The sequence below is a fragment of the Pseudocercospora fijiensis genome, assembly GCF_000340215.1.
Source record: "Pseudocercospora fijiensis CIRAD86 unplaced genomic scaffold MYCFIscaffold_9, whole genome shotgun sequence".
NCBI lineage: Eukaryota > Fungi > Ascomycota > Dothideomycetes > Mycosphaerellales > Mycosphaerellaceae > Pseudocercospora > Pseudocercospora fijiensis.
The window spans coordinates 4,120,596-4,130,534 of NW_006921540.1; positions in this window are offsets into that span (position 1 = coordinate 4,120,596).

The window sequence follows — 9,939 nt, forward strand, 5'->3', positions numbered from 1 at the left end:
AATAATTATCGCTTATTAGACTAACTACGCTATCGACTAGTTTTTACGTTATATCGCTATATTCGAGGAAGAATTTATACGTCTCGGTAGTCGTAGTAACGATAAGGATATCGTTAAGCCGCTTCGTTAGAATACGACGAAGCGCTTCTAGTTAGTAAGCCGCTTCGCTAGGATACGACGAAGCGCTTAAGAAATATTAAAGTAAGAAGGCGTTCGTATTCTAAGTCGTATCTCGACCGCGCCTACGTCTAGCTAATTAGCTATAACTAGCGATACGGCCCTCGCTCCGTTAGAACGCGATAGAGCGCTTCTAGTTAAGAAATATACGGGGTACGTATTCCCCTACCCCTTACCCTCCGGTTCCGTAAGTAGGGATTTACCTATCTTCTTAGCTATACTTTTAGTCTTATATTAAGTATATAAGGTACCCTTTCCCGAAATCTAGCTAACCTGTCTGCCCGATATTAATTAAACATTATTAGAACCTAGCTAACTATCTAATTAAATAGCCTTCCTTCGCTATTACGGAAGGCTACTACGAACCTTACCCCGTATCTCGTATTACTCCGCCTATCGCCTAGTAAGGACTTTTACCTTTAATAATAGACCTACTAGTAATACTCTTTAGGTTTACTTATCTTACGGTCCGATAGAGGAATAACTTAAAACTTTTAGTACGCACCTAAAACGCCTAGTTTTAGGTACGTACCTAAAGTTTTAAGTTGTTTACGGTATCCTTTAATTACTAGACTTTAGGTTTTATAACGTCTACGGGAAGGCCGTAGGTAGTATACGAACCTACTTATACGTACTACTTTATACGCAAAATATACTACGCTACTATTCCTTGCTCTCTTATATATAAAATATATCGCTAGAAAGGGGTAGCCCTTTCTAGTATTAGTAGTTTCCGCGAGATAGAACTACTACCTCCTCGAATTCTATACTTATTAGCGCGGCTTATATATAAGCTTTGCCCTCCGCTATTAACGGAATTAATACGATGCCGCCTAAAGGATAGCGTAAGCTACTCGGTACTAAAGAGGAAGAGCGGAAGAAGAAGGCTAAACGTACCGCGAGGAAGTTAGTAAGTACGGCTCTACGACGAGCCTAGAAGAAAGTATAGCAAGCCGAGTAAGACCTAGGCGTAGTATCTTCTTCGTCTACGCTGCTACTATATCTAGCCGCTATATCGTCTACCTCCTCGGCTACCTAACCTATCCCCTATATTAACCCTCTACTTCGTAGCTAAATAGGCGTAGTAGGTAGTTAAACACTCTAGAGTTAGCACTATTCGGCTAGTTAGGGACGGCTACTTCTTCTAGCACTATAACTACTACCGCTCTCTTTATAGATAGCGCTGCGTATAAATACTAGAGATAGGCTATAGCTCCTCGCTACCTATATTAACTAGCTCGAGATCGACGATATTATCGCGATAGTCGATTAATTTGCTAGAGCTAACGCCGCTAGCTCTACTCTAAGGGATAGTACTTCTACGTCTATCGTTTAATAATCGATCGTATAGGCTATCCCTACCTACGACTAGCCTTAGTTAGCTATTCGGCGGGCTCCTCTACGTCCCCTTCTCCCTAAAATAGATAGCACTTAACTAGTATACCTATCTAATACTCTCCCTTCGTATATAGGTCCTTTTACCCTACGTAGAATAGTTTACCGCCCCGCTCCGATAGCTACTAGACCCCCTTCGTCCGCTATAGTATAATCCCTACTAGCGCTAGCTTCTATACTAGCGATACCTCCCGCGCTAGCTTCTATACTAGCGATACCTCCCGCGCTAGCTTCTATACTAGCGATATCTCCCGCGCTAGCTTCTATACTAGCGATATCTCCCGCGCTAGCTTCTATACTAGCGATACCTCCCGCGCTAGCTTCTATACTAGCGATACCTCCTACGCTAGCTTCTATACTAGCGATACCTCCCTAGCTAGCTTCTATACTAGCGATACCTCCCTAGCTAGCTTCTATACTAGCGATACCTCCTACGCTAGCTTCTATACTAGCGACGCCTTCCTAGCTAGCTTCTATACTAGCGACGCCTTCCCCGCTAGCTTCTATACTAGCGACACCTCCTACGCTAGCTTCTATACTAGCGACGCCTTCCTAGCTAGCTTCTATACTAGCGACGCCTTCCCCGCTAGCTTCTATACTAGCGACGCCGCCTAAGCCTAACTTCTAAGGAAGCGTAGCTTATTCTTCCCTATTACTAGCTTCGAAGTCCGCTACTTAACCTACTTCGCCGACTCCTCGAAGAAGTCTCTCCTTCCCTTCTATTCTAGAGAGCCCCTTATTACCTACGACGCCGCCTAAGCTAGACTTCTAAGTAAGCGTAGCTTATTCTCCCCTATTACTAGCTTCGAAGTCCGCTACTTAACCTACTTCGCTAACTTCTCGAAAAAGTCTCTTCTTCCCTTCTATTCTAGAGAGCCCCTCGTTATCTACTTTAAGAAACGGGACGAATTAACTACTAGCCTCGGTACGGCGTAGTCGACCGATCGCAAGCGCGAGTATATCTAAGTCTAATTCTAGAGATAGTATTCCTAGCCCTAGCTTAAGGCGAAGCCCGTCTAGATTAAGAGATAGTATTACTAGGTCTAATTTAAGAGAGAGCTTATAAAGGCCTCGTCCTAGAGCTTATCTATTATAGCTATAACGTAGGCTCCTACTATGTATTCGGCTAAATCCTAGAGGGCGTAACCTACGCCCTACCTTACTAGAACCCCTACTACTACTACGACCTACGCTACCGTAAGGTCGGTAGGGTCGAGACGATAATAGCGACGTTATACTCGAAAGCTCGTAAGTACCTTCGGTAACTAGTAGTTTAATCTAATCGGATTTAAGTAGTTCTTCGAGTAGCGACGCTAGGGTTAATTCCGACGAGGAACTAGATAACCTATCTATTATATCGACCCCTTATAGTCGGATAGTACTTTACTAAGCGCTCGCTATAGATAGTTACTCTTATAAGTATTCCTAAGACTAGAATATAGACGCGGAAGAAGAGGAGCCGATACTGCCTAAAGTTATACTCGTAGAATTTGTTACTAAGGGTACTACCGCTACCTTCGCCTAAAGTTAACTTTACTAGCTCCTAAATGTACTTACGTACGTCGTAGAGTATAGTAAGCTCCCGACGTATATATACGAGTAGCTCCGAGGCGTCGACTAGTATAGACTCCTCGCCGGGTAGGTTAATAGGGTACCTTCTATAATTCTATTACTCGAGAAGTCGTGCCTTATATCTACTAATTAGCTATTTTATATTACTCGATACTAGGATATTAACGCACTTCTCCTCCCTATAACCTTACTTGCGACCTATAGAGCTAGTATTCGGTTATTCTATATACCTCGCTTTATAAAGACTATTACTTATAAGTAGTATATACTAGTAGGCCGCTCTCTAATACGACCCGAACGCTATAAGTATATACGGATCGCGACTAGACTCGATGCTTCTAGATTTAATACGTACCTCTTCTTCTCTAACCTTCTACTCTCTAAAGCGAATCGAAATCGGAAGATCGACCGGTAACGTCGCTATTATATAAATAAGCGTAAATAGGCTTACTTTATTAATACTATCCTTATTCCTATACTTCGCGATACTTATTCTTCTCGAGTACTCGTATATTATCCCTTATCCTTCTAGTAAGTATATAATCGCGTATACGCTCGATAGAAACAAGGCGTAGAAGGCAATAATCGTAACGTTAGTAAAATCTCTTACGATATTATAGATCCGCTACTAGCAAATTAAGACCCTATAGTCGACGTAGCTATACTACGACTATATTGTTTATAGTAGGGTATCGAACGTCGGTTACGTCGAGACTTAGATATATATTAGCGGCGTATAGAACTAGTTATTATATAGTATAGGACTAAAATCCGTCTAGAGGTATAGACTCCCCTAGAGCTTAAAGAACTCCTCGATTAGTCCCTCGAGCGCTAGTTTAACCCTATATATCGTAATATAGACCGCGCTTAGTTCGACCTCGCGTAGGAAGATATCCCTACTAGACTAGTAGTCGAAGACGTAGTAGTATCTCCGCTTATCGCTCTTTGCCGGATAGCCTATAGCGTTACGAAGACTAGCGGCCTTAATATCGAGTATCCTTAAGTATACTAGTAGTTCGGTATATAAGAGGCTTATAGTATCCGAGGCAAACTACTCCGTAAGTCCGTAAAGCGGCTTAGTAGTATCGGCTTCTTCTAAGGATATAATATATCGAAGGATCTCTTCGCGTCTATTAACCGAACGGTAGAACCTATTTTTAGTTAGTTAATACTACCGCTTCTTATATTCTCCTAGTCTACTATCGACTAGGTAGCCGCTATTACTTCCCTTATTACCCGAGATACTATATTTCGCCGAGCTCGTATCTTAGACGCCTTTAAAGCGGAAATTATATAGGCGTATAATACGCTAGATAGCTACGCCTCGAGCACTGTTCCCTTTAGCGTACGAGGAGAGGTTCGCACTTACTAGGACCTACTCTATTAGCCTAATCTGCCTATAACTTGCCTAAGCCTAACCGAGGGAGTAGACGGGCGTCGTACTTACTAGCCTTTCTTCGTACTCGAGAGTAAGTACGTCGTCGACTTTATACGTTTATAGTTAAACCGCTAGCTCTTTATAATATATATAGTCCTTTCGTAAAAGTCCGTTAACGTAGGCGTAAATACCGCCTAACTCGATTATATAATCCGCGCTATTAAGGAAGCCTCTACGTCGGTAATACTTAATATACTATTCGACTTACTAACGACGACCTATAATAGTAGTTCCTTTAGTATAAAGTATAGACTCTCTCGTAATCGTTACGACTAGTTAGGCGTAGGCGATAGAGAGTAGAAAGGAAGTCGTTAGGGTTTAAACATTATAGTAAGCCTTCGTACTACGTACGCCGCCTAGCTCCTAGCCGATCTCTTTAACTAGGTTTAACTACGCTTCTATACTGCCGCGCTCTAGTAGACCGCCTATACTACCGACTTCCTCTATAGCTAGCTCTAGGCTACTAGTTCGGGAAGGCTAGAGTAAGCTTTTTATAACTATATAAAGGAGACGATCGACTAATTCGTTACCGCCTACTAAACGTATCGAGTAGCGTATAGGGAGCGTAAGGGTAACGACTTAGAAGAGGATAATAACTCGGATTAGTATCTAGATATCGTTAAACGGGCGCTTTAGCGATTAAGCTAGGTATCTAGATACCGCTATACTAGCTATATACTCCGTATACTCTTAAAGCCCGATAAGCGCCTAGGGGATTAGGTACGGTTACGCTACTTCTTCTCGGAGGAAGTTACCGATAAAGAGAGAGCCAGTCTCTATAGCTTTTCGTACGACCTCGTATATCGGATAATAGGTAGGAGACCTAATATTGTCGTCGCCCGGGGTAGTAGTAGTAACGCTATAGAAGGCGGCTTTACCTTATTTACCGCTATCTAGCAAACCCGCCTTTAGCTACTCTTTAACTAGGACGACGGTTTTCGCTATAATAGCTAGGAACGCCGACTATAGCGTAGGTAGGCGAGGTACTATTTCGACGTACTCGCCTTACTTAGTCGGGATTACCTAGACATTACGTAATAGTTTAAGTATAGCATAGGGCGTTATATAATAAATTAGATACGTATCCTCCCTACTTACGATAAAAGCAAAATCTATTAAGCCGTTCGATAGAAGAAAATACCCGGTACTACCGCTTAATACTAGGTAAAGTAGGTAGCCGCCGTCCTAGTTAGCGCGAGTAACCTTATCTAGAATAGTACTATCCCGTAGCATTAGTCGCTCGTTAGTACCGTAAAAAAGAAGAACTAACTTTATATAATATACCGCTATACTCCTAATCTACTCCGTAATTAAGGATAGTAGATAATTAGCGAAGATCTTATTAACTACTTTATAGCGATACGATAGATTTAGCGACTAAGAGGGCTAGATAATAGTAACTCTGCGTCTGCCGACGACGACGATAACGACGAGTAGATTCCGTCGCGAAATAGTAAGGTAAGGCTAGCCGAATACTAGGTATAGCTACTGCTTAATATAGCTACTAGATAGCGCCGATAATAGTAAAAACTTCGGGCATACGCCTAAAACCGTAGTTATATAATAAGTATATACTAATAAAGAAACTTTAGGTACGCACCTATTTAATACGTAGAATAGGTATATACCTAAAGTTCCTTTATTTACGTATAGTCTCTATAACATTTAATTGTATAGTTAAAGAAGTAGATATAGGCCGGTTAACTAAGTAGATAGCGCTTAAATAAGATTGAATAGCGAGCGACTAGCGTACTACTAAATAAACAGATAGCCTATTATATATAATAGCGTATAATCTAGGTTTATTACTTTGTCGACTTTGCTAGACTAGCGTCGAGAATAATAGGATTCTATTATACTATTATTGTTCTATATGCTTAGAATAACAAAATTGCTATATAGTACTAACCTCTCTTTATCCGGAAGCTGTACTATACTATTAGAGATAGAGCCTCGTAGTATAGGTAGAAATCTCGACTTATAAAGTCGGAAATTAGTATCTCGGAAGAGGCGTTCTCTACTACTATATATAGCGATCTATATTTACTCGGAGCTATAGAACACCGCTAGATATTCTATTACACTATCTACTTAATATATAGATTACTATAGCTCTTAACCCTTATATATACTATAGGGTTATCGAGGACGATAACGAGGTAGACTAACTTTACTTAATAGGCCCTAAATTCTTTATATAGTTAACTACTTAAGGAACGAAATTATTACGTAGTTATATAAGCTAGAAGGACTATAATTGATTAAATAAAGACGTTGTTACTTATTTATATGCTTATATAATTATTTATATAATTTAATATTACGGAGACTATTTCTATAATTGTAGTATTATATACCTAATCTAAGAATATTACCTTTAAGTAGCGTAGGGTTCTCTTCCTCTATCGATACTTTACGTAGAGTAGCCGTACCCTCTTCTATTACTAGTAGCTCGCGTTCCTTCGCTATACTTAGTCGCTATAGTACGACGAGCGTAATGTCGTTATCGTACGCCTCCTCCCCCTCTAGAAGTTCGATTAGAGTTATATCTACTATACCGTTCGCTAGGTAGGCGATGCTATAGCGCTACTAATATATAATCGTTCCTAAGACTTTAACGTTACCTTCGAGGTTAAATGCCCCGATTCCGATCTCGTACTCTATCTCGCTATATAGTAGTTTAAGGTTATAGCGAAGCGCCTTAATATCCGCTATCGTAACGTTAAAGTCCGGTAGATAGTAATAAACTAAGAAGCGATGCTATATTAATAGCTAAGTTTTCTTATCGAGTCTATACCGAGTATAACGCTTAAGGCTAAATATACCTTTAGTCTTATTACCTAGATCGGTAATAATCTAATATAAACACTAGTACTTCCTATAATCCGGCGACCGTAGCTACGCCGCGCGAGAAACTAGAATATTATATATAAAACCGCCGTATACGAGTGCGACCAATATTAAGTAAAATCTAGTATATACCGCTAATCTATCTGCACTTTGCTATACGTCTTTTAACTACCGCCGATCCTTATCTCGTATATCCTAGAGTCTAGAACGTAAGGTCTATATAAACCGGAAATATACGAGGGCGACGTCGTAGAGTCGTAGAGGTACTAACGCCGAGCTACGATACCCGAAGAATATATTATAATAACTTAAGTAGAGGTTGTCTACGAGGTGCTTAACGAATAGCAATTAGTCGTATATAGACCGCGACTACTACCTTAGTATACTCTCCGAGCTTAAGTTAATATATTTATCGAGCCTCCTTTAACTACGTTCTCTATCGTATAGGTAAAGGTTATTCCCGAGACTATATAGCGGTCTAAATGCGGCTAACAATTGTGCTATCGTACTAGGCCTACTATTATTATAGCTACTCGTATTAATTAATACCTTATAAGACGTCTTCTATAGTATATTCTCGGGCGTCGGCGCTAGCCGCTAAGGATAATAAGGTAGTAAGCAACTACCCTATATAATCGAGAGTATACAGATATATATCGTTAAACTCCGTACCGGCAATAACGAGAAGTAGCGTTTGCGCTTCTTAATAGGCAAAGGAGGATCCGACTTCGTCTTAATTACAACCTCGCTAAACCGGAGACTAGGCCGTATACTTGCTATTACTATCCGAACCGCTTCGTCGCCGTAGTTAGTAAGTATAGGTATATATAATAAGGGTCGCAATTCGGGACTACCGTTAATATAGAGAGCGACTAGGACTGCCGTATATATCTAATCCTACGCGATAGTTCGAGTCTAACTATCGATACCGAACCCCGCCGGCTAGCGCTTATATTGTATCTACTACTCCCTATCTATACTATAGTTATAAGCAACCTAGACTTTATAGTCTCTATGCCTAACGTTTACTAGGTAGCGTAGGATTTAATCCTTTAGCTCGATCGACAGTTCGGAGAATAATATCCTCGCCTTAATTAGATAGTAGTATAAGGTTATTATAGTAAGCAGCAATAATAAGCGTTTAATAGAACTTTAGGTACGTACCTAAAATTTCCTTACGTTATACCTTATATAACCTTATATAACCTTATAGGCTATTACCTAATACTAGTACGGGTAAGCGTTAAAAGTAAATATCGCTATTAGACGCGGGATATGCCGCTAGCGGCAAATACGTAGTCCGTACGTAATACAACTTTTCTTCTTTTATAAACCTGCTCCCTCTTCTTAACTTAAATATTAATATTAACCTTCTATAGCACTTACTATTACTAGCACTAGAATAGGTATATACCTAAAGTTTCTTTAAAAACACTAATAGTTAAACTATTTTCGAAAGAAATATATTACTATAATCGCGAAAAAACTGTAGCTATAAGTTCCTTACTTATCCCTAGCGCGCGTAAGCGTAAATTAGGTACTAGTCCGCTAAGCGACCCGCCCTAAACCCCGACGTCTACTACTAAGAAGTAGTATACCCTACTACTTAGCCTCGGCGATCCTTCCCCGAAAGAGTCGCTAGTAAAGAAGGCTAAGACCGCTAATACGCCTAAGAAGTTAACTAAAGCTAAGTAGGATAAGACTATCGGTATAGAGATAGACTAAGATAAGCTTAACCTAGTCGAGTAGAGGTTTAAGGAAGGTCGCGTTAATAGCTTTAAGGACATTATAGACAAGACCCGTAGCGTAGCAACGGCCCTATCCTATAGTTAAGGTATCTATATAGCCGCCTACTCCGCTAGATCTATTAAGAACGAGACTACTGTAGGAGCTATAGAGATCCTAGTCGGCGACTAGTTCGTACGTATAATAGCGAAGCTCGAGCTAGCGTTTAAGTATTTCTACTTATATCGCGTCGTAAGTATAATAGGCCTAAGTATACCCCCTTTTTTTATTCTTTTTTTCCTTTACTATTATATCGATTCTACTTAAAAGATAAAACTTTAGGTATATACCTATTCTACGCGTTAAATAGGTACGTACCTAAAGTTTCCTTAAAACACTACGATTTAGATATACGCCTTAAGTTAACTCTAAAAATAAAACTTTAGGTATATACCTATTCTATATATTAAATAGGTACGTACCTAAAGTTTCTTCGAAGGTTTATAATTTAGGTATACGCCTAAAGTTTCTATATTCTCAATTCTCCTCTCTAGAATAGTGCTAAGTTATTATAGCGAATATTTAGTAAATACGAGAGCGCGTCGGCTAAGTACGCTAGACCCCTAGTAGGCACTCGGCGTAAAGCTAGACCGACTAAGCGTAAGGGTAATAGCCCGTTTTATTAGAATACGTTAGCGATAGCGAAGACGCCTAAGGTTTAGACGATATAGTAGAGTAAGACTCTAATACGACGTCGATAAGATAGATATCGACGAGAAAGA